The following is a 27,456-nucleotide window of genomic DNA, read 5'->3' on the forward strand; positions in this document are numbered from 1 at the left end:
CAGTACAGTAGTGTAAGAGATATTAGATGATTTGACCAGGATCACTGTATTGTCTGCTGGCAAAGCCAGGATACAAACATTCATGCTTTGGTTCCAAATTTGGATACTTATTCATTTCTTTTACTAACAGTTTATGCTCAAAGTTGGAGGTGATTGCCTAGGTTTTACAGCACCCCATCTGAACAAACCAATTTCTAGACCTTCACCATAAGGATGGCATGTTCGTTTTTATAGCAACCCCCATCTGGTGCAGGTACATTGCTGATAGTAGCACCTGTTGTGCTGCAAGAACAAGTACATATCCAGACAGGTTTATAAACTTCAAACATAGGAAAGGCTCAGCCAGCCTTACAGGGATGTGCTATTCTAATCTTGCAAAGGAACACATATCTCTGCAATGAGTGCTTAACACACTGAGCTAACTTCTGAACCATTGTGGCTCTCAATTTACCAATATGCATTTCAGATTTGGCTATTGCACATGATCAGCATAATTCCCACAGGAAGGAAAGAATGCTACAGGAGTTGTGCCACAAGGAACACACAAACTATATATACCCCAGTGAACACAGAAAGCATTACATGATGAATAGATCGAGGCAGAATGTACCTGCCAAAAGAGACAGGCAATAGGTTTAGAGCCTCAGCACCATGCCCTAAAATATCCTGATGTGGGCTAGTTAAGTTTGGTGAACAAAGCAATCTTGCTTCTTTAGATCAGGCAGCCTTGTGGGCCCCCTCCAAGATGGGGGCCCTGGGCAAGTGCCCCTTTTGCCCTCCCATAAAAACGTCTCTGTGGGGAATGCAGGTGGAGGGTGGGGAGTTGGTGGTGGAGTGAGGTGCCATCTGGTGAAGGAGCAGTCAGTCAGTTAGGAGTTCAACCACACGAGGCTGGGGTCCTAGAAGGCAAGAGGGGAGAGAGTAACCAAGGGGGGGGGGGAGCGGGTCAGCTGTGTCGCAAGCAGAAGGGAGTTCTTTGAGGGTGAGAAGGGGTGGGAGGAGGAGCATGTTGAATAGTGGTGAGGACGTTGGAGTGGCGGGCCAGTGTTTGCTCCCGGGCCCCTATTGAAAGTTGGGGGCCGTGTAGGCTGCCCTGCCCGGTCACTTTGCCCAGCCGCACTGATTCTTCTCCCTCACCAGGCCACCTTTGACCCCTTGCGCCATCGGCCAGCAAGCCACTGCAGACCTCATGAATATTATAAGTAAAATAAAGCCGCACGTCTCGTCTCTGCTGCAGTCACAGGAGGGAATCGCAGCGCTGCAAGGACCTGAACTCCAAGCAGCACCGCGAGAAACGACTGCAGTGAAATGACGCTGAAGTGACGCGGGGGCTTCTTTTTTACTGGTCGACTTGTTGACACATTTTATTTCTTTTTATCTTTGGCAGGGAGTGTAATTTAGGCCAATAAACAGTATTTTAATTATGGGTCGCCTCGGCTTACTTTATGAAGTTGCTTCGCTCACATTTGTGATGTGTTTTGCAATGTGTTCTTGGCATTGGCTTAGAGTTGCGGATTTTTATAGCATTTTTTTAATCACAATATGAGCTTCTGTTTAATTGCGGTCTGTTGGTTCTTTTTCTGCTGTTTGGGCCAGCTCAGTCATGCAGAAACCCCGGCGTCCCGATGCGTTCATGGCCAGCCTATCTCCTCCAGCTCAAAGTAGGGCGTTCAGAGTGCCATGCGATAGAAACGGGGAGCAGCTCAGTGTGGAGGGGTGCCAGGCGAGAGTCGCGAGAACTCGCCCGGGAAGGGGGTGCCAGGCGAGAGTCGCGAGAACTCGCCCGGGAAGGGGGTGCGAGGCAAGAGTCGTGAGAACTCGGAGGGGGAGGGGGTGCCAGCCGAGAGTCGCGAGAACTCGCATTGGAAGGGGGTGCCAGGCGAGAGTTGCGAGAACTCGCTCTGGGAGAGGGCGCCAGGTGAGAGTCGCGAGAACTCTCCCGGGAAGGGGGTGCCAGGCGAGAGTCGCGAGAACTCACCCGGGAAGGGGGTGCGAGGCAAGAGTCGTGAGAACTCGGATGGGGAGGGGTGCCAGCCGAGAGTCGCGAGAACTCGCCCGGGAAGGGGGTGCGAGGCAAGAGTCGTGAGAACTCGGAGGGGGAGGGGGTGCCAGCCGAGAGTCGCGAGAACTCGCATTGGAAGGGGGTGCCAGGCGAGAGTCGCGAGAACTCGCTGGGGGAGGGGGTGCCAGCCGAGAGCTGCAAGAACTCGCCTGGGGAGGGAGTGCCAGGCGAGAGTCGCGAGAACTCGCCCGTGAAGAGGGTGCCAGGCGAGAGTCGCGAGAACTCGCCCGGGAAGGGGGTGCCAGGCGAGAGTCGCGAGAACTCGCTCTGGGAGTGGGTGCCAGGTGAGAGTCGCGAGAACTCGCCAGGGAAGGGGGTGCCAGGCGAGAGTCGAGAGAACTCGCCCGGGAAGGGGGTGCCAGGCAGAGTCGTGAGAACTCGGAGGGGGTGCCAGCCGAGAGTCGCGAGAACTCGCATTGGAAGGGGGTGCCAGGCGAGAGTCGCGAAAACTTCTGGGGGAGGGGGTGCCAGGCGAGAGTCGCGAGAACTCACCCGGGAAGGGGGTGCGAGGCAAGAGTCGTGAGAACTCGGAGGGGGAGGGGGTGCCAGCCGAGAGTCGCGAGAACTCGCCCGGGAAGGGGGTGCGAGGCAAGAGTCGTGAGAACTCGGAGGGGGAGGGGGTGCCAGCCGAGAGTCGCGAGAACTCGCATTGGAAGGGGGTGCCAGGCGAGAGTCGCGAGAACTCGCTGGGGGAGGGGGTGCCAGCCGAGAGCTGCAAGAACTCGCCTGGGGAGGGAGTGCCAGGCGAGAGTCGCGAGAACTCACCCGGGAAGAGGGTGCCAGGCGAGAGTCACGAGAACTCGCCCGGGAAGGGGGTGCCAGGCGAGAGTCGCGAGAACTCGCTCTGGGAGAGGGTGCCAGGTGAGAGTCGCGAGAACTCGCCAGGGAAGGGGGTGCCAGGCGAGAGTCGAGGGAACTCGCCCGGGAAGGGGGTGCCAGGCAAGAGTCGTGAGAACTCAGAGGGGGAGGGGGTGCCAGCCGAGAGTCGCGAGAACTCGCATTGGAAGGGGTGCCAGGCGAGAGTCGCAAAAACTCGCTGGGGGAGGGGGTGCCAGGCGAGAGTCGCGAGAACTCGCCCGGGAAGGGGGTGCCAGCCGAGAGCTGCGAGAACTCGCCCGGGAAGGGGGTGCCAGGCGAGAGTCGCGAGAACTCGCCCGGGAAGGGGGTGCCAGGCGAGAGTCGCGAGAACTCGCTCTGGGAGAGGGTGCTAGGCGAGAGTCGAGAGAACTCGCCCGGGAAGGGGGTGCGAGGCAAGGGTCGTGAGAACTCGGAGGGGAAGGGGGTGCCAGGCGAGAGTCGCGAGAACTCGCCCGGGAAGGGGGTGCCAGGCGAGAGTCGAGAGAACTCGCCCGGGAAGGGGGTGCGAGGCAAGAGTCGTGAGAACTCGGAGGGGGGGGGGGTGCCAGCCGAGAGTCGCGAGAACTCGCATTGGAAGGGGGTGCCAGGCGAGAGACGCGAGAACTCGCATTGGAAGGGGGTGCCAGGCGAGAGTCGCGAGAACTCGCTGGGGGAGGGGGTGCCAGCCGAGAGTCGCGAGATCTCGCCCGGGAAGGGGGTGCCAGGCGAGAGTCGCGAGAACTCGCTCTGGGAGAGGGTGCCAGGTGAGAGTCGAGAGAACTCGCCCGGGAAGGGGGTGCGAGGCAAGAGTCGTGAGAACTCGGAGGGGGACGGGGTGCCAGCCGAGAGTCTCGAGAACTCGTCGGGATGGGGGTGCCAGGCGAGAGTCACGAGAACTCGCAGGGGGAGGGGGTGCCAGGCGAGAGTCACGAGAACTCGCAGGGGGAGGGGGTGCCAGGCGAGAGTCGCAAGAACTCGCTGGGGGAGTGGGTGCCAGGTGAGAGTCGCAAGAACTCGTCCGGGGAGGGGGTGCCAGGCGAGAGTTGCAAGAACTCGCTCGGGGAAGGGGTGCCAAGTGAGAGTCGCGAGAACCCGCCGGGACAGGGGTGCCAGGCGAGAGTCACGAGAACTCGCAGCGGGAGGGGGTGCCAGGCGAGAGTCGCAAGAACTCGCTGGGGGGGGTGCCAGGCGAGAGTCGTGAGATCTCGCTCAGGGAGGGGTTGCCAGGCGAGGGTCGCTAGAAATTGCTGGGGGAGGGGGTGCCAAGCGAGAGTCGCAAGAACTCGCTTGGGGAGGGGATGCCAGGCAAGAGTCACGAGAAGTCGCTCGGGGAGAGGGTGCCAGGCGAGAGTTGCGAGAACTAGCCCGGGGAGGGGGTGCCAGGTGAGAGTCGTGAGCACTCGTTCGGAGAGGGGGTGCCAGGTGAGAGTAGCAAGAACTCGCTCAGGGTTGGAGTGCCAGGCGAGAGTCGCAAGAACTCGCCTGGGGAGGGGATGCCGGGCGATAGTTGCAAGAACTCGCTTGGGGAGGGGGTGCCAGGTGAGAGTTGCAAGAACTTGCTCAGGGGGTGTGGCGAGAGGCGCGAGAACTCGCTCGTGGAGGTTGGTGCCAGGCAAGAGTCGCGAGAACTCACTCGGGGTTGGAGTGCCAGGTGAGTCACAAGAACTCGCTCGGGGAGGGGATGCCAGGCAAGAGTCGCGAGAACTCACTCGGGGAGGGGGTGCCAGGTGAGAGTCGCAAGAACTCGCTCAGGGAGAGGGTGCAGCGAGAGAACTTGCTTGAGGAGGGTGTGCCAGGCGAGAGTCGCAAGAACTTGCTTGGGCATGGGGTGCCAGACGAGAGTCGCAAGACCTCGCTCAGGAAGAGGGTGCGGCGAGAGTCTCAAGAACTCGCTCGGGGAGGGTGTGCCAGGCGAGAGTCGCAAGAACTCGCTAGGGGATGGGGCCTTTTTCATTCGGAGGGGTCTATGCCCTCTCGCATCTAGCTTGCTAGATATTTAGTTTCCAGAAAGTCCAACATGTATTACAGAAAGGTCCATTTCTTTTACACGGTTTTAATCATGCCCTCTTTAATCTTGGCGTTTCCTCCTCGGAATCCTATTGCCAACATGTGTTCCCAGCGCGTCCGCTCCCAAAAAAGGATCAAGAAAAAGGTAAGTGGGATTGGGCGGGAAAAAAAAAACAAAACGTACCTGCGTCCCCGGCGGGGGACGAGGAAAGCCCCAAGCCGTGTGGAGGCGCGGAGCGGGGATGGCCCCGCTCCGAGTCTCCACACGGCTGGAGACTTTCCTCGTCCCCCGCCAGGGATGCAGAAACAAGAGGGTAAGTTGGGGGGGGCGGGTGGGAGGGAGGAGAGGGAAGGGAGAAAAAAAAATACTTACCCGAGTCCCCGGCAGGGGGCGAAGGCAGCCTCTCAGCCGCGGGGACGCCCCGCTTCGAACCTCCCCTTAGGCTGAGGGGTGCCACGCCCCTCGCCAGGGAAAAAGGCCGTGGAATCCCGACGGAGGGATTCCCGGCCGGGTACGGACCTGGCGAGAGCCAATCAGAATGCTTGTTTCATTCTGATTGTCTCTCGCCGGGGTACTAATGGGTCATATTTAATGGGCACAAATCTATAGTTTGTAAAATATGATATGATATGATAGGTTATTTATAATGTGCTTAATACCCAGAGGTTTCTAAGCGCGGACCCGGGATCGAATCTGTGTTGCTCCGCGTCGTCTTGCTCCCAAGGCGAGCACGTTGCCCCTAAGCTATCCTCCCGAGAGGACCTGGTCCTGAAGTTTGATCTGCTTACTAAGTGATGCCCGATACACAAAAGTTGCTTCTGCTCATCAAATATTTATTGCGATCACTGGCCTGCCAACGGTGGGTGTTCTTGAGATTTACGGGGTATTTAAGATGCTGGCAATAAAAGTCAAATAGGCGGTATTTGTAAAATACCACCAGAATTACTGACTGTCAGATTCATCGTTTGTAGCTACCACTTCTTGCGGTTTTCCAACAGAATACTTCCAGCAGTTGTTTGTGAAAGTGTGGCTATTTCTACCCCTACGCCAGAGGTGGGGGTATACATTTAAAATTAGCCCCCCGAAACAAATGTGTGACCATGGTTAGAGGGTGAAATGAAAAGGTGGGCATTGCTGATGCCACAGTTTACCACCTTATCTATGTAATGCTTAAGGTCTGAAGTCATTTTCTTAAAACCCGTGTTATGTCCCGGTTTCCACCTTCACTGTGATGGTGGAAAGTGATAATATACGTTTGCACCCGGAGAAGGGTGCTCGGCCAATCAGGTGGCTGGAACAGCTGGCAAGAATAGACATTCTCCACCCGCTTTCCCAGGCACCCAAGGTCCCTCACTGGGTGGCGCCTTATTTTTTTTGTTAATCTGGAGAGGCACCAGCCGCTCCCTGTTGCCTCCACACACCACCCACCCTCTCCCTCCATCCCTACTTACCAGTGGGACCAGAGCTCTGTGCTCCGGTCCGGTGCTCTTCCAATCTCCTGGCCTCCATAGACATGGAAAAGGGACTTACTCCCTTTTACATATGGCGGCGGCCATCCCTTTTCTTTTCTTTCCCCCCCCCCCCTCTGGAGATGGGCTGCGTAGGCAGCGCAAATCTCCTGAGGAAAAATAATGAAAGCCATTCGCTCACACGGTGTGCGAATGGCTTTCAGGCCCACTCAGGAGTGTCGGACATGGCTGGTAAAGGCCCACAGCCCAAGCTGAGGCCCTCGCTTTGCTTGGGACTGCCCTGGCTTGTGCTGGCAGGCTGTTACCGACTATGTCCGCCCTTCTGAGCGGGCATAAAAGACACAGTAGTGGTTCGTACTGTACGATCAGGTTGCTTGGCACTGGCATCACATGCCGGGTATTGGTACAATTTGTATTAATTTGAAGGACAGGGAAGTCACATTCGATCAGAAATGAATTACAATAAAACATTTACAGATGGCGGAGGACGTCCCGCAAAGGGTGCCTGTGAAATAGTAGCACGAAGACGAGTATAAGCGGTGAGCCTGTCTATGAGGGTGTGAATAAGATATATACCAGGGACAAAACAGGTGACTTACAAAAGTAACATTAACCTAAAGGGTCAAGTGCTTCAAACAAAAGAGGAATATTATTTAAATAGAGGAATATTATTTAAATATTAAAATGACATCAAGTGTCACTGGATGCAATGGTGGGGTCAGGCAGGTAAGGAGAATGGGGGAGAGAGTAAGGGATAATTCTCTCTTTAGCAAGTAAGTGAAGTGTAAGCCCAGCTTTGATGAGGTCTAGAGTTGGGCTGCCTTTCATTCTTATGGACGGTGGGTCCCAGTGGAGCGGGCGAGAAGGTATGAAGAGCAGAAGCAAGAGGCGGCACAGGGAGGGCATGTACGGTGAGGGTGAGTGCAGAGGAGGATCGGAGGGCACAATATGGCGACTAAACTGATATAAAGGTACGGAGGAGCAAGACCATTGACAGCTTGTGGACTAGGATCAGGAACTTTAAAAGAGAGCTGATGCGCTTGGAGAGCAACCAGCGTGTTGTCGGTAGGAAGAAGTGAGGTTGGATCTGGGCAGGGTTTGGAGGGTGCGGTTAGTAAAGGTGAGGACTTTGTCCAGAGGGCGGAAGTAGTAGAGAGGAAGGCCAAGGAGTAGGCTGGAGCAGTAGTCACGATGAGGAGATGAGTTGGCAAGAAAAGGAATAATCTGCCGAATGTTGAGGAGGTATATGCGAGCAGCGGAGGCAGTGGTAATGACGAATTGCTGCAGTCATTGGTCACTATGAAAGAGTGCCCCAAGATTGTGGGTCTTGGACGAGGGAGCAAGGAGGTCAAGCGGGAAGGAGGTATGAGAGGGGAAGGAGGGGAGGAATGGGATAGGAAGCGGGGGGTAAAATGAGGCAACACAGAGCCATCCAGTGACGTATTGCCGGCAGACCGCTCATAATGTGTTCTGAGATTTCTCATGCATTCTGTTGCATGCCCAGGTCCTGCCATCGTGCGTAGAGGTACACGTTTGCCAGGCGTTGCCGCCATAAAGCAAGTGTCTACACAATCAGCAAGGTTTTGCCATCAAATGTCCAAGTGCTCACTCCATATGCCAAGTTTTGCCATGAAATGCCCCAGTCCTGACCTAATCCGTACTTGCACTGGTTGGCAGGTATTCATAATTTGCAATGGTCTCCACACCGTTGCCAGGAATTTCCATCAAACCCCAAGTACTACCACAAGTAAATTTTTTTAAATGCAGAAATGGGGCAATACTGGCCTGCATTAAACAGGGAACAGTAGTGGTACCAGCCACCAATGTGTATTATCATTTTGCGCCATCACGCTGAAGGCGGAAATGGACAAACAAGATGTTTTAAAATAAGATGACGTTGGGGGCTACCATTGGTGGACAAAGGTGCACTCTGAATAGGGAGGACTTTTAGAAATTGAACCGGTGGCTGTGGTAGTCGCTGGGAGCTGTATTGCTTCAAAAAAGCCACCCAACTCATTCCTGATTCCCCTAAATCACAACGCTTGGCAATGGTGGGAATACCTTGGCTGTTGGTGACGATGCCCTTCAGTGGTTGGCGTAACAGGGCCTACTGTGACCTTAGATGGCAAAGGATGCAAGTAGCCCCTGAGCCTGGGAAGGCAATAACCACTAAAATAAAAAGTGTATGGGTATGATATCAAAACCTAGCATAGGATGGTACTTCATGGGCAAGGCATGGACAGTTGCATAGGTACTGGGACACATGGTGCCATAGCTTTTATGTAATGACAGGACCTGCCAAGTGCAGCAGGTACTTCAGCAGATGAAGTCTTTACCTAACAGTGTGGCATTGGCTCCTGCTGGTTCATGGAAGTACATGTCAAATCGAGGTGGAACCGGGCAAATGCTGTAAGAACACTTGATGTCAGAACCTGGGCATTTCATGACATAGGCCGCAGTTGGCGTGCGCACTTGGGCATTTTATGGCAAAGCCTTGCTTACTCTGTAGACATATGCTATATGGTGGCAATGCCTGACAAATTATGTAGTTGGGCACATGATGGCAGCACTGTATAATGGTATGAGTACCTGGGCATGTCTGGGAATACCTGGTAAACGTTAGCAATGGCTGGCATGTGATGCCAGCACCAAGGTATATGATGGTAATGACTGGCGCAATTTGGCATATAATGTGAGCCCCTCGGCACCTGGTGGTGTTGCTTGGCAAACCAATAGGAGTTCCTAGGGTTTGATGGCAACCCAATGGCGATTGATGTGGGTGCTTGGATCTTTAAGGGCAAAATTAAGAACATGTTAGTACCAGAGTATGTGATGTTATTACCTGGCTACTGGCGGGAGTACCAGGGCATAAGGTAGCAATTCCTGGGGTATTTATATAGCGCTATACGCCAAAGCGTTGTACAGAAGAGAAAGAAATGAGAGCAGTACAAATAATGTAAAACAAAATTAGAAGGCACCATTTAAGCAGGAAGTAGGTGAGAGTTGAGATGAGAATGGACAAAGACGACGTGAGTACGGAGAGAGGGAGGGGGCGCGTTCTGTGCTTCAGGGACAGAAGGGTGACTGCGCGGAAACGCAATATAGCACAGGGTGAGTGGGGAACAGGAAGAAGAAAATGGCACAGAGAGTGAGATGGGACCTAAATAGAGAGGGTCCAGACCGTGCAAGCATTCAAACACTAGACACCGTAAATGAAACAGCCTTCACTCAAACGGGAGCCATTGAAGGGAAGGGAGAGCAGGGGATAATACATAGAGTGACGGGGGGATAAAGGGAAAAGGAGAAGTATGAAGCAGAATTGTAGGTCGGGGAAGAGAGGAGCAGTAGAACTAGCGAGAAGATCAGAGAGGAAGCAAGAATGTTAGTAGCAGTCTAGCAGAGAAAGAAAGACATGGTCTTGCCTGCAGGATGACCGCAGTATATGCAACGGGGGTCCAAAACGTCTCTGCCCGCTTCAAACCCAGTCTCTAAATTCACTTGCCGCCATTTGTGAATGGCGGTCATTCAGCAAACACAACACCTACCCATATTCAAGTGTCAGGCACTTTCCCATGCTCTGCATAGTGAGTAAGAACGTTTTAAGGTAACGTAATTCTTATTTCATCTGCCTCATTTTGTACAGTTCAAGGCCCCCCATTTAGCCATAGGACACTTTGTGTGAGCTTGGGGAACCGAGTAAGCCAATGGCACTTGACTTGCCAAAGGATGGAGTGGCATCTAGTCCCCATCACAGGAGCAGTTTGCATGAATTACTCACACTTGCCAGGTTTTTCGTACATTGGCAGCATTAGGAAACGACTTTGCCACGTAGTTACTGATTTTCTTCTTGCAGTCTCAAAGTAATCAGTACCAAAACAATCAGGATTTGCCTGGTGCGGAGTGATCATGGCACAGATTATCAGTGTCTTGTAACAAACCTATGATTGTGTCTTGTGTAGCATGTTTTGTTTTTATGAGAACTCAACACTGTTGGAATTTTGGAATTTGTATTAAAGACCAGCAGCAATAGAGGCGGGAGAACCCCTAAGCACATTGCGCATGTCCATACCATACGCCCTCAGGCCATCCATGTTCTACGGCTAATTACCATTTGGAGTTGCCAGGCCTGTAAAGGGTCCCTGTGGCAGCACACCTCTCCTCTTTCCCCTTTATCATCCTCAGACCCTCATGTAGAGGTCATGTAAGGGAGGGCCAGGGGAAACCCACCGCACACCCTCCCTGATGGCACAGAAAACTTTTCCAGACTCAAGGACAGTTCAAGGCCCTTTATTAAGTTGTTTGTGTGGTCTATGGCCCTCCCTCTCGCTCTGTCTCTCGTCTTCCCACAAACGTCCTCCCTAACGCAAGCGTCCGTAACCCTGGTTGATGCTATCGATTGTCGGCCCCCTCTGTTGGAGTACTGCTTGTTCTAATGACGTTTTCCCTATAAAGTAGGCTCACTGACTCCCTCAGGGACGTCCTAACTCTCCCTTCTCTCGCCACAGGTTAGTGTTCTAATTGAACTTCTAGCTGATTTTTCAGAACGCCTTGCCCCTCCCTCTAGACTATCCCGTCTCCTCCGACTTTACTACTACTCCCCTTTACACGGGGCTGCCATGTTCCCACGGGCAGACTTCAGCACTGTTTTTCTGTCTGGAAATGACTTAAACAAGCTGGTAATCATTTCATTTTGTAACTGAAGACCAGGGTGATCTGTTGCCTTCTAGGTCTACTCTAGTTCAAAATCTTCAACTTCCTTTGGGTGTTTGTTTTCTTTGTATGTTGGCAAAACAGAGAGGTGGTGGCTGGAAGGTTTTGAATGAATCGCTACCTCTGGCCAAGCCTCCAGTCCATGGTTTTTATTTCAGCTTGCCATGCCATTACAGAAGAATGGTTTTATTACAATGTGGTTTGGCCCCGCCTCAAAAGGGGCAGTCCAGCCCAAACTGCTAGGTCGCATCCCTTCTGCTCGATGTCACACGTGACCCTATCCATGTTTCATTCTCATTGGGCCTCCTCAGTGAGGTGTAGATTAGGTCTACGGACACGCAAGCTCAGGACACACACCTAGGCGGCTCACTGATGCGCCCCAACAAGGCTGAAACATGTCTGGAGTTGCTTGTGTTTCTCTGCTGAGGGGGCGTGGCCTAGCAGTTCGGGCTGGACTTCAGCCATTGAATGCAGGACTAAGGCTGATATGCACATGGCTGGTCCCCTTCTGCAATGTTTCAGGTGGACTAATAAAGGCCTGGCAGGCGTCCCAGAGCAGTGCCATTGGGTTCAGATTAATGAATAGCCTTCCACCCATCAGATATTTTGGTAATTGGTTTTTGGATGCATCACCGATGGTTTCTCAAAGGTTTGGCCAAAGGTATTGCCAAAAACACTGTCGGGGCAGAGGGGGCACGGGGGTGGACTTGCGGGATCCAAGACTTGTAGCAGAGGGGATTGCACTGTGGACTGATTACAAAATATTTACTAATGGCTTATTTGTACTATGACTAATTGATCAGTAGCTTTAAAATGTCAACTCCCAAAGCTTTGTTTGCATTGAACATCAAAAATGGCTTGGAGATAATTTAAGAATTTCTGGCGGCTTTGTAAAACCTCATTGCTTATTACTTGTAAGTAGTTTGTTTGCTTTTCATTTCTTAAAGTGTAGTTTAAAAAATGGCTGGAATTTTTGTGTATGTAAATCTGGGGCCTTTGTCTTGAGGTATCGATGTTATAGGCTAGGCACTTTATCTGTAGCTTTTGCCGGCACTCAGTCTGTCCTTCTCGGGGACTCCTTGATCCTGAGAGTGCTCCCCAGGAGATTGGCTTGTACCCTCACTTGGATGATTGGCTGATCAGAGCCCATTTCAGGACCCTCCCCGTGGGGAATGCTCGGAGGGTGTGCTTCAATTCTCCACACTGCGCTGGCTTTGACTTTTCCTCAATGTTCCCATCAAGGACTGTAACAAGCTTTTCCAGGGAAATAACTTGATTTAGGCACTCTGGTTTAAGAAGATGTTGCCCGCCCTCCCCCCCCCCCCCCCCAGCCTCTTGCATTCATGTGGCGCACTTTGCAAGGCTGGGGATACAGGAGGGTCCACCTCAGCTGTCCAGTCAAAGGGAATAGCACTTAGATTCTCAGCACAAGTTGTTGGGTGTTTGCTCTCTGGCCCTATACACCTGGATTAGGCTCCCAGCTTTTCCTTTGTTTTGGAGCCCTGGGAATGGACCAGTTTGTATCCAGCAAAACTACACACTCACTCGTTTTTTCGTAGCACTGGGCTGTTCTCTCGTTGACCTGGAAAGGCCCCTTCCTCTAAGACTTGGGTCTGCAACCTGCAGCTCTCCAGATGTTTTGGATTACTTATCCCATGAGCCCTCACCATTGAGTATGCTGGCTAGGGTTGATGGGAGTTGTAGTTCAAAAGATCTAGAGAAACAAAGGTTGCTGACCCCTGCACATTTTGAAGTTAATACATTCACACTGCGGTTCTGGATCTCTGATCTAATAAATCTGGGGATCGCCGAACCGTTCCATGTTCATGTCAGCCTCACATCTGAGCAAGGGATAGAGCGATTATCATTCTCCATCCTTGCCCTCAGTGCTAGAATTAGATAGAGTTGACTTTGAGATTTTGCTGGTCAGAGTATTGTTGGGGAAGAGACAGGGTCTTCCCACCCCCGAGCGATACCGAATTAGACCCAAACGATAGGCACATTGGGGGAGGAGGGTGCATAGAAAGGGGGGTGAACGAACCCTGTAATGCAGGTATTAGAAGCTATAGAAGAATCATAAGTGTGAACGCCATCTTAGACAAATGGCAGCCATCCTGAAATGCTGGCCCAAGCGCAGCAAATAGAATTAGGTGCTTGAATATTAGGCCCCTCGCATGAGCGCGAACAACACCCCCACCCCAGCCAAGTCTCACACAGCCCATGGAATAATGCACCCTGCAAGGTCATTGGAAGGGAGCAGCACGCCTCTTGTCAGTACCATCCCACGGGACAGATGGCAAGGCCTCTGTCCCCAATGATCCCGGCACGAGAAATGCAGCTTTGCAATGCTTTTATCCTGAGACCCCCGCATGCCACGGTACCATCCAAACCCAGACCACTGACCATAACACTTTTACACCCCTCGATCGATCACTAAGCTCAGAAGGCAAGGCTATTGCGTGTTCAGGCATGTGTCACGTGATCTGTGCAGTGAGGTGCTGGCCCAAAACTAAGGTGGAGGACCTTTGGAGTTGCTGAGCTGCCTGGGAATGAGTGAAGCATGTGAGTTAGTGTGACCTCGGTTCTTTTAGAGCCCATCGATATGTCTGCCAGGTGTTTGCAATAATGATAAGGCAACATTGCATAATGGAGCAGCCAATTAATTGTTAGACCAACTTCACCACGGATGAAGGGCGTAGCAGCACCCATGTGGATGGGGATGGGCAGATGAAGATGGACCAAGGGCCTGGCATCCCATATGGAGCAGACCCTATATTTGTAGTGCCCAGCCAATTGGGAGGGTAGAATTGTACTGTATAGTATGACGTCATGAGCGACACTGTCTGTAGTTGTAAGGTACTGCAGTTGCTCCCAGAGCTCACTTCGTTCTTGTGCAGCAGAGTCCTTTGCTGATATGTTTTCTGTTTGTGGCAATAAACATTTGTTACATTTGCAAGTGCATCTTGGGCCTTCTTCCCTAGTGTGTTGTATTCTTGCTGGTGTGAGTGTACAGGGGCGGCCTTCATTAGTTTAGAGTGTATGGTGGACATCGACCAGGCATCAAGGAGCAAGTCAGCCAGTCATTCTCTGTATCAAAGCTAATGCCAAAATGATGTCATTGTTCCTTGGTAAAGACGACCAATCCCCTCTGTAGCATGCTGAAGGATGTGCTGCCCGTGGCCTTTATTGTGATTCATTTGGCTTCCAAGTTGAATAGTGGGCATATTTCCCGGCGGAAATGTCTAAGGCTTTTTTTAAATATCTTCTTCTTGCTTTTCTGTAGCCTGTCCTCTTGGGGAATCTTAATTGGATCTGGTCGGTTTCAGCACACACGTCTGATGATCCGCTGTCCACCAGCGACATGCAGTTGGTGAGATGGAAACCTCTTTTCCTCATTTTTGTATCTTGCTGCAATCCCTCCTCTGCTTCTCCTAAGGGTCGCTGGGACGCACCCTTTGCCCCATTCCAAAGCTCTCTTGGAATCCCACATGGTTCTCTAAATACTTCTTTCCCTATTTTCTCAGACTCCCTCCTAAGAGGCAGAGAGTTCTGCCCACTACCTGGATAGGAGCAGAGGACTTAAGCTAGTCCCTGGCTGAGAGAGTTTTGCGCACTACTTCCATAGCAGAGGCCGTAAGCTAATCCCTGGCTGAAAGAGTTCTGCCCACTACCTGGATAGCAGCAGAGGACTTAAGCTAGTCCCTGGCTGAGAGAGTTTTGCGCACTACTTCCATAGCGGAGGCCTTAAGCTAGTCCCTGGCTGAGAGAGTTCTGCCCCCTAGCTGGATAGCAGAGGCCTTAAGCTAGTCCCTGGCTGAGAGAGTTCTGCCCACTACCTGGATAGCGGAGGCCTTAAGCTAGTCCCTGGCTGAGAGAGTACTGCCCACTACCTGGATAGCGGAGGCCTTAAGCTAGTCCCTGGCTGAGAGAGTTCTGCCCCCCTAGCTGGATAGCAGAGGCCTTAAGCTAGTCCCTGGCTGAGAGAGTTCTGCCCACTACCTGGATATCGGAGGCCTTAAGCTAGTCCCTGGCTGAGAGAGTTCTGCCCACTACCTGGATAGCAGCAGAGGACTTAAGCTAGTCCCTGGCTGAGAGAGTTCTGCCCACTACCTGGATAGCAGCAGAGGACTTAAGCTAGTCCCTGGCTGAGAGAGTTCTGCCCACTACCTGGATAGCAGAGGCCTTGAGTTGCTCCCTGCCTATTCTCTTTTCGGACTCTCTCTTCCTAAATATCTTTCTTTTCGAGCTCTTTGCGCATCCACCTCCAACTCCCCCTGGTCAGTCGCTTCTCCAAGCAACGAGTTGGTGGTAGATCTCTTTCTTCTGCTGTGGCCTCCCTCTGGAACAGCCTCCTTGCCTATCTGAGGAGAACTATCACTGGTTCCGGATGCACCCCAAGACCTTCCTCTTTGCTTCTGCTTTCTCTCCTCTGTTCCCCTGCTGATCACCTGGTTGAAACTGAAACTGCTCTGATTTGCCTGGCTACCGTCTGATCGCAGGACCCAGGTCCCCTCCCCGCCAGTTGCACACCTGCACTGCGCCCCTGGCAGCCCTTGCACTCGGGGACTGTTTCTGTATCCCTACGGCCCCCTACCAGCACTTGACATCTGATGTCTGCATTTACCCTTGCACTTGCCACCAGCTGGCTGCACTTTTTATTTATTGTCTTTGTGTTTATTTATTTTATTTATTTATCTTTATTTTTTTATGGTTATCCTATGTACTGCACTGCCCCCTCCACTTTCCCCCGCACTTCTCTCCTCCCAGCCTCCCCTGCACTTGTGGGATCTCAATGTCACCTGGCCTAGTAAGATCGCTGTCTCTGTCTTCCTCTGTTCCCCCTCACCTTGCCTCGTCGCGCCTTGAAACACATGTGTATAGGCGCGTTATAAATGCCATATCATATCATATCAGGCTATCTGGTAGCTGCGGTGGCTCCTACCACGTGAGGGTAAACCTCAAATGGCCAGGTTGACTGTTGATTGGCATCCTTCAGTGCCTCCATGCTCTCCCAGTGGGAGTCCAGGTGGCACCTGTTGCTTTCTAGTGCTTTGTAGGTAATCTGCGATGCAAATGTGTGGCACTCTCTAGTCTGAATTCAGGCAAAAAGCAGCAGATTGCTTTAAAAGAATATTTTTGCAAATGTGCATGTGAGCTCTACAACTGCCACTTTATTTGGCCATGGCTCTCTAAATGTGTAATCCTTTACAGTAAAAGATCTTCTGCTCCTGCAGCCAGGACATCCCAGAAACCACTGGCAAGGGGGACTAACGACTAATCCCACGAGCACCTGGAAACCCTTGGGCAACTGATGTGCTCTACAATTTCAATAGTACGTAATCCAATACGTAAGAGACACTCTGTGAGTCAGGACATGCGCCATATTTATTGACCGCGTTTCGCAGTGCTTTTGCCTTGGGCAAAAGGGCAAAATTGTGTTCTTCAGGCTTTTGTCTATGACCTGGACTCCAACCTGGTGTAAAGTATTCACTCCAGGAGGGTGCTTGTCCCAAACCTTCGAGGACAGAGTAGAGTGCAGCTCCCAGTGCCAGAAGGTATGTGGAATATATGCCAATATCTACATCACCTACTACGCAGTAGAACCCGAGGAGGGGGGCATTACTGGTTACAAGCCTGATCGAAGCCATTGATCGGCGAGAAGGGACAACATGCAGTCCCTTCTCCTTTTACATGGCAGCCGGACGAAGAAAGGTAAGGAACCCCACAGGATGCAGCAATACGAATCGCAGCAGGTGAGTCTTTGTCGGCGGGGTAACGACCTTGTGAGGGCCAATCATATCAATTGATACAATCTGATAGTGCCTCGCGGGGTACTAATAGGAGAAAGAGGGCTGACTGCCACGGTTGTGGGACCCGAAAGGTCCCAAGAGCTAACTTCTGGGCAGAGCTACGTGAGTGTAATAGCTGGAAATTGTACCAAAGTGATTTAGCTCATTTCATAGTAAACACTTTGCACTTTAAAGCTGCATTCATTGCAGCTTTGAAAATACTGGTATCTGCTGAATGTAATAATAAGTCCTGTTCACCTTTTATTTAGCACACACCACAAGCTGAATTTCCTATTGGCACTTAAAGAAAGGTGCTATTACCCAGGCACTCGGTTTATCGACCTTGAAAGGATGACAGACTAGTTGGGCCTGTCATAGTCGAACCAGTACCGCAGTGGAGGTAAATACAGCCTCTGTGCGCCTGCATTTCAAATTTTACTGAGAGATAATTAACAAATGCAGCTGTTTTGTGGCAGTGTGTTTGGGTGTTAGAGGCCCCAGATCAGAAGTCCGCAACCTGTGGCTCTCCAGATGTTTTGGACAAGGACTCCCATAATCTCTCACCTTCAACTATGCTGATAGGGCTGAAGGGAGTTGTAGTCCAAAGCATCTAGAGACCCCCTATGCTAGAAGGTCCATGTGGCCTTCAGGGAATTCTGCATGTTATTCAGGGTCCAGAGTTATGTAGTCCTTCTGCCTGTTACCTCATCGACATTGCCCCCACTTTCTCTTACTGATATCTCTTCCATCCTTCAATGTCATACTTTCTCTCAGCACCTCCTATTTATGCCCACTCCTGCTCTCCATTTATTCTCTTTTAATTGAAGGATGCCTCTCTTGCTCCCTCTCTTCATACCAACCTCCTTTTCTTGCTTCCTCTCTTTAAAGCCAGACTCTTGAGTCTTCTCTTATCAGCCACTTCCTCTCTCGCCCTCCTTTATGCCAACCCTTTCTCGCTCCTTCCCCCTCCTTCTAAGTTCATGCATTCTGTAGGCTGACTCTCACTCGCTTCCAGGCTTCTTTACACCCACTCACTCTCACACCTGCGTCTTTAGGCCTTCTTGCTAATTCTACATGTCTTATGTAGGTCCACTCTCTCTGGTTCTCTTCTTTACACACGCTCGCTCTCTCTCGTCTCCCTCCTTCTGTGTAGGCCTATTGTCCATCACCCTCTCTCCTCTGCAGGCCAACTCTTTCTGGTTTCTCTTCTTTACACAGACTTTCTCTTGCTTCCTTTTGTATAGATCATCTCTTTCACACCCTCTCATCTGTAGACCAACTCTCATTGGGTCACTTCTTTAAACTCACTCTCCCTCAGTCGCTCTCCGTCAGAACGCCATCGGGTGATTTTCTTCATTACAGAAAAGATGCAGCTAATTCTGTTTCTGTAATGCAGGTCTGCTACAAAGTATACAGCTCCATGCCAAAAGCATAGTGTACTCACTTTGCATTTGCTGTACAAGACGCCTTGTAAGCGATATTCAATCAACACTACAGCTAAGTCAATGCCTAGTCTGGGATGCTGAGGAAAACCCTTATTGATTTATTTTTATATTCAGTTCAGTACTCTGGATGACAACCCTTGTATAACACCCCCCTCTTAGAATCCCCCTGTCCCCACTGAGCCAAGAAGTAGGTTTGTTTTGCAAATTAAAAGGTTTATTTGAAAAATTAAACAATATATATATATCACACTTTTATAATAAATTAATATCTGATAGTACCCTGAGACATATGATGTGGATCCACAATGGGTAATGTTACAGTGGTACACTTGATTACTTAGGAGTAGTACAGAGGATGAGTTAGCTGAGAGTGCTTTTATGGCTTCAAGGACAACGCAATGATGAATGAAATGCAGTACAGAAAATAACTTGATATGGCTTCAACAAAAGGCAATGTAATCACTTTTCCTTGACAATTCACTCCCCCCCTATGCAATACAAGAAATGGAAGGAGAGCACACAGTCTTCAAGAATCCCAACAAATCACACTTTACAATGCAATACACAGTTCCAGTTCCCCCAGCAAGCTTAGAGAAAACAGGGATGAGTTTTAAACACAGGCAAATTACCTTAATGTGGTTTGCAAGGAAGTGAAAAGGTGCTAAAATTGCTTTTAATTCCCTCTAGAGGTTCAGGGTAGGCGATGGCTACTTTATATTAGTTCAGGCTCACTTTAACAATGCTCTAGGAGTTATTACCAAGTTGCAAACGGATTTTAACAAGAGAAAGAATGGAGCTGCTATTTTGACAAGTGGCGAAATTGAGCCAAAATCGCAAATCGCGGTAAATTTCGCGAGTGCCTAAATTGTGATTGCGGAAAAAGTATAAGGATATAATAAATTTCGTTCCTAGCCCAAACGGTTCCAGAGATACGGACGATTAAATAAAGGTAGTTTTTCGGATTTAAAGTAAACGCAAAATGACAGGTGACAGCTTGCAGCTGCAGAATTGACAGGTGACAGTTGTGCAGCTTTAAAAATGACAGATGACACGATTTCTAGGAGGCAGTTCTACTTAGGTTAAAATAGTTTGGATTAGATTATTTTAACTAAGAGATTGGTTCTGTACAGTTCTGCTAGGTACTCACAATATAAATTTGAACTAGGCCTCGTCACGGATCTGGTCAACACGTCCGGCTGCGGTTCTGTCTGCTCGGCGGGTCAATTAGGCACCGGTTCTGCTCACAGCGATCTGGGTCAGCTCTGCTCTGCTGGTCTAGCCTCTCTGGATTCTGGATGTAACACTGCTTTCTGGGTACTGCTACAGGTTCTTGCAAAAATTCTCGGCAAAACTTCAAACAGCTCGCCCAGCTGTTGAATAGTTTGGTTAGTTTTGAGACCTGCTGAAGAGGATTCAGCTGGTGGATTCAGGCCTCTCTGCTACAAATTCTGGAGTTAATTTCTGCTACAGGTTCTGGAGATTGATGGATTTGAAGTCTGGATCTCTGGATGTGAAGTCGTCGGTCAGCATGCTCCGCAGCAAATGGACTTGAATGTCTCTACCTGTCCCAGCAGTCTCTTTTTATGTGTTTTGGAAAGTGGGTGTGTGCGTTGGTCATAACTAAACCTGCCCCTCTCACTTATCATTGGCCAATTTCTCCTCTCTCCCTTGATTGGGGGAAGGAGATGTGAGTCAGAGTGATGCTGTAGGTTTTATGGTCAGAGGAACCTCCCCTTGTCAGGTTGCACACAAATCTATTTCTGACCCAAATACATATTTATCTATGCACAATTTTTCTAATATTATAGGTCCAGTTAACATATTTTCTGTAGCACCAAACCATCCGATCCCTGTCTTTGTACGATGTCGTGTGCACTGATGACAGAATTCTCCCCTTTTCATCCAGATAACGACCTCTAAACCTTTCCAGATTTTACACAAATGTGCACCAGGGATATGGGTTACAGATGATAAAGTGTCAGATTTTTAACATGCATACATTTGGAGTGAGACCCTATTTTCCGCTAGCAACCCCCCAGAATACACCACACGGTCCTAACACCTCTTAAAATGTTCACAGAAAAATCACACAAATAATGATATTACTTATATAATTCTGACAAGCCCGCACTATGAGTTATCTATCTTTTTAAAATTATGCCCTGGTCAAACAGGGGTGTGGCTTCCCACATCACAGGGTGGAATAACTGGTTTATCCACTTCCCCCAAGCCAGCTTGTTCACAGAGGCACAGCTGCCCCCCAGTTTCTCCCAAGAGGAAGCTATTTTACGACGCCCCCAATATAACATTTGCCTGAGTCCAGGACAGGCCTTTGTTCAACTCCCTGTAGTCCCCAGCTACTCCACCCCTAATCTAATCAGAGAGGTGACAACTCCTTTTGGAAAGGGGAAGAGTGGCTGAGCAGGTTTCAACTCCTGTCGGGGGTAGTTGTCAGGCAGAATCCAGTTTCATTAAGCCAGGTTTCAGCTGAATGTCACTCTTTGTTCCCAGTTTAAATCACTTACAATTTTTACATATACATTAAATAATTACTTCCTTCAAGTAATTTCAGAATATAGTTTTACAATGTATCCACCTCTTAGCAAGTCTTTCCTTGGTCTGGTTTTGTTTCATTTGTTCAGTTTTACACAAAAGTCTGGTGGTTTTAAAACGCTGGCTTTCTGATAGTGGTGAGTACTGGTAATGCAACCATTTTTGGGATTAAGAAAATGAATTCCCCACAGTTCTGAGTTGCTTTTTTGGCAATCAGCATTGCCATTCCCAATGGTTTCAGGCTACTGTGTGTGTAGCCCAATGGTGGTTTTAGGCAGTGCCCTCCTGTGCTCACAGCATAGGCAAAAATGGGTGGCAGCCTATTCTTCATGTTTTCCCTGTGCACTCTCTGGGGAGTTCTGGCCATCATGATGTTTTCCATGCCAGTACTGTACAGTTTTATGGTAGGGCTTGTATGCATGGGTAAAAACATCCCACAGCCTGATATCTACAGAACTAGCCCTGTGACGGCAGCAGGGCAGGTTCACCTGTCCCATGCGCATTCCTGACAGCTGCTGGAACACAAAGGTACAGCAGGAAGATGTGGATTTTTAATTATCGCACCCCTAGTTCAAATTGTGTATCCTAGTCAGCCTGTCAGCTCATTAAACTGTCAAAATAAGACATTCCTGGTTGGCCTCGAGGGGCACACAATTATACAGCCACAGAATGTGATATCATACTAGTGACATATCTGTGAGGAGGGCTGATGTGTATAGACCATCTGCAATGGATGTATCCACAAATGCCATGCGGGACAATGGCCAGAAGCTTTGATTTCCCAGAGGAAGTCCAACACCTTCTTCCAAGGGCTGAGGAAACCTCCCAAGGTGGTCGGCATGGAATCGGTGCTCCAAAGACACCATGACATGACATAAATGCACACTCGCACCAGGCTGCTGATCTTATCTTTGGCGTCTGTTGACATGGGACAAAGTGGAGTTGGAGTAGCCAGAGGGGACAGTTAGGCTGAGGGAGCGATGTCACCATCTTGGTTCCTGCTAGTACTTTTTACAATTTCGTGTCTTATCCATTATCTGCAGACAAGGCATTCTGGGTATTATGTCAGAGGCAAAGGGCACTAGTTACTACATCTTATATTGGAACCATTTTAGCTTTTTATCCAAACTGCTGTGCTGTGGACAAATCCCTCGTTGACATGTTCGCTATAAGGGGAAGAAAACCTCTCTTAGTTGGTTCATCTTTGTACTCTTGCAAGACAAAGGATTTGTTGAACCTCTATTGGGGATACCGTCTGTTCCAAAGTCCTCTGCCATAGATGTGAAGACACAGGGCATCCAAGGCAGAGGCAAGCTCTACTTCCTAACCATCCCCAGGGAGCAGTGGGGGTGCTGGACCAAGGCCTCTCTGCTGCCTGTGCACTGGAGCCTGGATCCTGCTCACTGGAGGTTAAGGTCCCACTGAGGGTGCCAGGCAACATCCTGACTGCAAGTACTGAACTAAGGGCTTACCTTGACCCTGGAGACCCTGGATTGGGCTTCCCAGCAACCCAGAAGTCCAGAAGCTGCTTGGATCTGTTACACCGTCTTGTGATGTCTGCGCGCTGGCTCGATCATACTGAATGCACTTCAAGCCACTACAGACCTGCAGTGCTGCTTTTGGCACTGTATGCACTTTATTCAGAATTGAACCGCTTACCTGTCTTGAGTTATCCATACGCTGCCTCCACCCATTGCAGCAGACTGCATCGATCAACCTGATCGCCGACTAGGCTCTGTGGAAGCCACTGATTTGTACGTCGACTCGACCTGCTGGCAGCCATTGACTCACCTGTCTTGAATGCCAACTTCATCCAGCAGAAGCATTGGTTGGCCACCGATTTGACTGCTGCCTCGAACTGTTGGAAGCCATCGACTTTAATACTTACTCAATCCATCAGGAGCCCATAGATCATATCGACTCGACTCGCCATTTGCACTGCATGATATCTTGACATCGTAGTAAAAAATCTTAAATGCCTGTCTCGATGCTGTCAAGCACCCAAGACAACAACTAAAGGTATTTTGAAGAGGCCCTGTCCCGCGGTTCAATTTACGGGACCATGGCAACTTTTAAGCCTGCACTTTATTGTTTTTTAGAACAGTTCCTTGAACATGGATACTGCTTCTGAAATCTCTAGCCCGAAGACCCGTTTTTATCAACCCATAATGATCTTTCTCATCAAAAGTCTGCATTCTTCTGTGTTTCATTTGCAGATCTTGGTTTGTTGCATTAATTGTTTTGTTAAGGTTTCTATATTTGTATTGAAACGTGTTTGAAAATTCTATTATTTTGGGATCCATTGTACTGAAGCTGTTTGGTTAGCAACGGCTACCACCTCACACCCCTACTGGAGATTAAGCCTGTCCTCGGCTTACCCTATCACACAAGGCGAAGGAGGTCTAACAGTCTGGCTGTGCTGCTTCACCTTCATGATTGGGTTCACCGCTGGGTCACTAGCGGTGCATGGCTGAGGGTGTGGTTTAGCCACTACTCGTGCCCCTATTGCAGCAGAGCAGTAGCCATTTTGCTACACTCCTTATCTCTAGGCCCACACTCAAGGAACCTCGTCTCGGGAGGATAGCTCAGGGGCAACGTGCTCGCCTTGGAAGCAAGACAACATGGAGCAACACAGGTTCGAACACCAGGTCCGTGCTTAGAAACATCTGGGTATTAAGCGCCTAATAAATAACATATCATATCATATCTTATGCAGCCCCAAGGCCCACTCGCTTGGTCACTGAATTTTGTGGTTGCCTCTCATAATGCTTTCTTTCTCCTATTACACATATGACTTTTTTTTGTGTTTTTGGTTTATTTCAAACCTCCGCAAAATTAGAAAATTGAGGCATATTAAAAATATTATAAACACGCAAAGTAATCACGTTTACTTAAACCTTTTTTCAATATCGTACCGTAAAAATGAATTAATTAAAAGAGAATGGAAAGAAGAAAAGGAAAGACAGGAAAAAGGATCAGAGTAACCACATGGCACATTTCAGGTGTTCACAGTCCCTATAATAAATTCTTCTTAGCTGATAAAGGCACAACCAGTCAATTGTAAGAAGATGCCATCAGTCTCTCTTTTGGTCCTATGACTATCTTCATGACTGTGTTGCATCAGACCTTCGATAAGTAGAACTATCAATCATTTGTGCAGCACACAGAAGATTCCATAATGCTTCATAAATGCTGCTATCGCCCCAGCAATAATCTGCCGTGAAGTACATTGATGGAGGTCACCAAGCATTGGCGTAAGGTCCGTACCTTTCCCGCGTTTGTTGTTCTGTGGTCCAATATATTGTGCGATTGGGGATTAAAATTCACCTTGTGTGTGTGTTTAAAATTGTGCTGTGAAGTTAGTAAATCATTCTTATTTAAATGTTAAGAACTTGCAGAGTAGGAACTCGCTATGTTTTTCTTGTGCCTAATTTATATCTTGCACTTGTGACTTTACTCAGCTTTGACTTTTGAAATACCTTTTCTGCCAACTGGGACTACATCTCCCAGGAGCCCTAAGCCATTAATTGACCTGTCAGGCACGTCAGCGCTGGCGTGTCAAAGCCGCTTTGTGCCGGTTGGTTTGTGCGTGATGTGCAAAGTGCTGTGCCCCCCACGCACTGCCTTAGTTGAAGGAAGGGACTGTTTGTCTAGTAAGTATTACATCTCTCAACTCTTTGCTCGTGATTTGCTCGCGCATCACTAAGCTATACCGCGTTTGTGCTAACCATCATGGGCAGTCACGTGGTACTTGACTTGCTCAGGGTTCGACATTGAGATTCGCTCAGCATGAGCTAAAACCAACTCCTGGGTGTTGGGCAGGAGCTAATACAGGGGGGAAACGGGAGCTACCAGAGATGCCTCTTTGACTTTTTGTCTATTTTGTATGAACCATTGTGTTTAAATCTACATTTAATGTGTTCTAATTCTTCTTTATTAACCTTCTCAAATACTAAAATGTAATGTCACATTTACATGTTTCAAAGGCACCAGTTGGACCTAGGAGCCAAAAGTAGCTCCTGGTAACTGTTGGTTTCAACTGGGCTAAAAGCAGGCGTAAAATAGCTCCCAGCTCCCCTTATTTTCAAACCCTCTTGCTTCTGGTTGCGAGAAGCAATAGTGAATAAATATATCTGTTAGCAGAACAGGGATCCCCAGAGAACATCACAGCCCTGGGGGATAAAAGCTTGCAGCTTTTAACTGTAGTTCCTACACCCTGTAATATTTACACTAACGGTACTACATCGCCGTACAATTGCAATTTACAAGCTTGATCTGCCCTTTTCGTGAGGATAAATCTCTGCCTGACCACCGAGCATTCAGACACTGAGATTTGTTTGGACAAGCCTACACTTTCCTCTGCTCATACTCACTACCGCAATACATGTGACACACCCCTTAGGGAAGATATTTGTCAAACTACAGACCTGATTGAATCTACATGTTTTTTGATGGAGGATTGTATTACAATCCCCACCAATCTAGAGAGTACCCATGCTAATTTCACAACAGGTGACTATTGATGATAGCAGGAATACTCTGAATACATTTCATGTTCTGAAAAGATTGGCGGGGGACTGTATTAAATTGTCTCTGTTGAATACACGGTCCATGAATAAATATGTTACAGATATTCATGATTATATATTAGGCATCAATATTGACTTTCTCTGCCTCGTCGAAGCAGAGTTTAAAGACTACAATGGACCCTCTGTTGATCGATTCCTAACGGTCACAAATTATTTTCTCAGAACCAGGCCGGGGGGTACGGTGGATGAGTTGCAGTTCTAGTTAAGATGTGGCATCTCTTTGGCATACCTTGCTTTTGCAGTGGTTGTGAGATTTTGCATCTCAAATTTACCCTGAACCACAATACTTGTATAAACTTTGTTCTTGTGTATCACCCCCAGAGGATATTCACGACGGCATTGTTCAAATTCTGAGTCCGTTAAACAATCCATGCTGCGGTGCGGTTTTATTGGGCGATTTGAACCGATGGCGAGGGCACATCACAGATAAAGAGGCACTTCTATCTATCACTGAATTTACGCTTCATAATAACGAAGCAACCCATACAAGAGGGAATGTTTTGGACGGGGTTGCATCTCGTAATCTTAACTTTGACGAGGTCAACACTAGATCTTGCATTTGGTCAGAACATTCATGTGTTGAATTTCGTATTCTGCTAACAACTAAACTAGAGAAAAAGATAAATAATACCTTAAAACATTTTAATAGAAATGTTAAGAAAATGTAATCTTCAGAGTTGTTTTACAGAACGTTTGCAATACACCCCAGATGCAGATCCACCTAACAGAATTTCTGGCTCATATAAAGAGATTGTGACCAACATGAAAGATCAGGTGCTCCTAAGAAATGGAAAACCTTTAGAGAATATTCTTCCCAAAAGCCCTGGTTTAATCCAGATCTTAAAATGCTTTAAAAAAAAAGAAGGCAAGCCAAAAGAGCGTAGCAAAAATCTAAATCGGAGGCCAATAAAACAACATGGAAAGGTCTCGTAAAAGGTTATTTAACAGCTATTTACGATGCAAAAAAGATCACTTCAATGCCCAGATACAGAATCCAGCGAACAACTCTAAAACGCAGTTTTACGTTCTGAGGTAACTGGAAAAGCCTGAATCCCAAGTGCACATTTTTTTCTCCATCTAATACCGTTTGCACAAAAGCCCAAGTGACTTTTTTGGAGAGAATGCCCAATGCACGTGATAAAATTAAAAGGAACCTAGCAAGCAATTTAAACACGAGTATTGTTGATACAGACTCTGATGTTAACAACTAGGAAACTAAATCGTCCTATACCTTTCCAAACTGTGTGACATTTACATTTCAACCTATCACTGTGACGATCAAGGAGGATGTTTTGAGGAAACTACACCCCACTTCTTGCTTTGAAGATGTCATTCCTGTAAGGATAATTCTGTAGAACTTTAAAATATGTGCTCCTTTTGTAGCCAGATTTGTCAACTCCTCGTTTAGGCACATTAGTGTACCCGATGTCATTAGAGACGTTACTGTGAAGCCACCTGTGAATAAACTGAATTTAAATCCTAGAGACACAACTAACCTCCGAACAATCACAAATTCTTACTTTTTCCTGCAAAGTGATTGATAAAATTGCCAGTAAACAAATCAAAACTTACTTAGAAGCTGCCTCCATTTTACACCCTAGACAATCCAGCTTTAGACCACACTATGGCACTTTCAGTGTATTATTTGATTTACAATCCAATATGCTGAATATTATTGACAGCGGGAAGTTGGGGATACTCATGCTACTTGACCTATCGGCAGCATTTGACCTACTTGATCACAACCACCTTGCATCTGCCCTGGCTATAGTAGGTAACTGTTCAGAGGATGCCATTCAATGAGTTCGATCATTTCTCAGTAACCGGAGATCCACCATGCGTTGGGGTAATGCCTCACCTGCCTCTGCTCTAATATGTCAGAGTCCCGCGGGCGTATGCATGTCGCCAACGTTATTTAATATCTGCACCAAACTACTCTGCGACATTCTTGTCAATATGGGCGTGCAATTCACCAACTATGCTGACGACACGCA

At 48.7% G+C, this 27,456-nt stretch overlaps 1 protein-coding gene across 4 annotated transcripts in view; it reads left to right on the forward strand.

The window, feature by feature from the left end:
• Positions 1 to 27,456, forward strand: part of GNB1L (G protein subunit beta 1 like) — a 449,973-nt gene that overhangs the window by 141,916 nt on the left and 280,601 nt on the right. The window contains exon 3 of one of the 4 annotated variants that reach the window (XM_069620043.1): positions 14,370 to 14,456. The exons of the other annotated variants lie outside the window; for them this stretch is intronic. The gene's annotated coding sequence lies outside the window, so the exon portion shown is untranslated. The remainder of the gene's footprint in view (positions 1 to 14,369; positions 14,457 to 27,456) is intronic. 4 annotated transcript variants of the gene reach the window in all.

Source organism: Ambystoma mexicanum, chromosome 10 (assembly GCF_040938575.1).
Source record: "Ambystoma mexicanum isolate Mex_15411 chromosome 10, UKY_AmexF1_1, whole genome shotgun sequence".
Taxonomy (NCBI): domain Eukaryota; kingdom Metazoa; phylum Chordata; class Amphibia; order Caudata; family Ambystomatidae; genus Ambystoma; species Ambystoma mexicanum.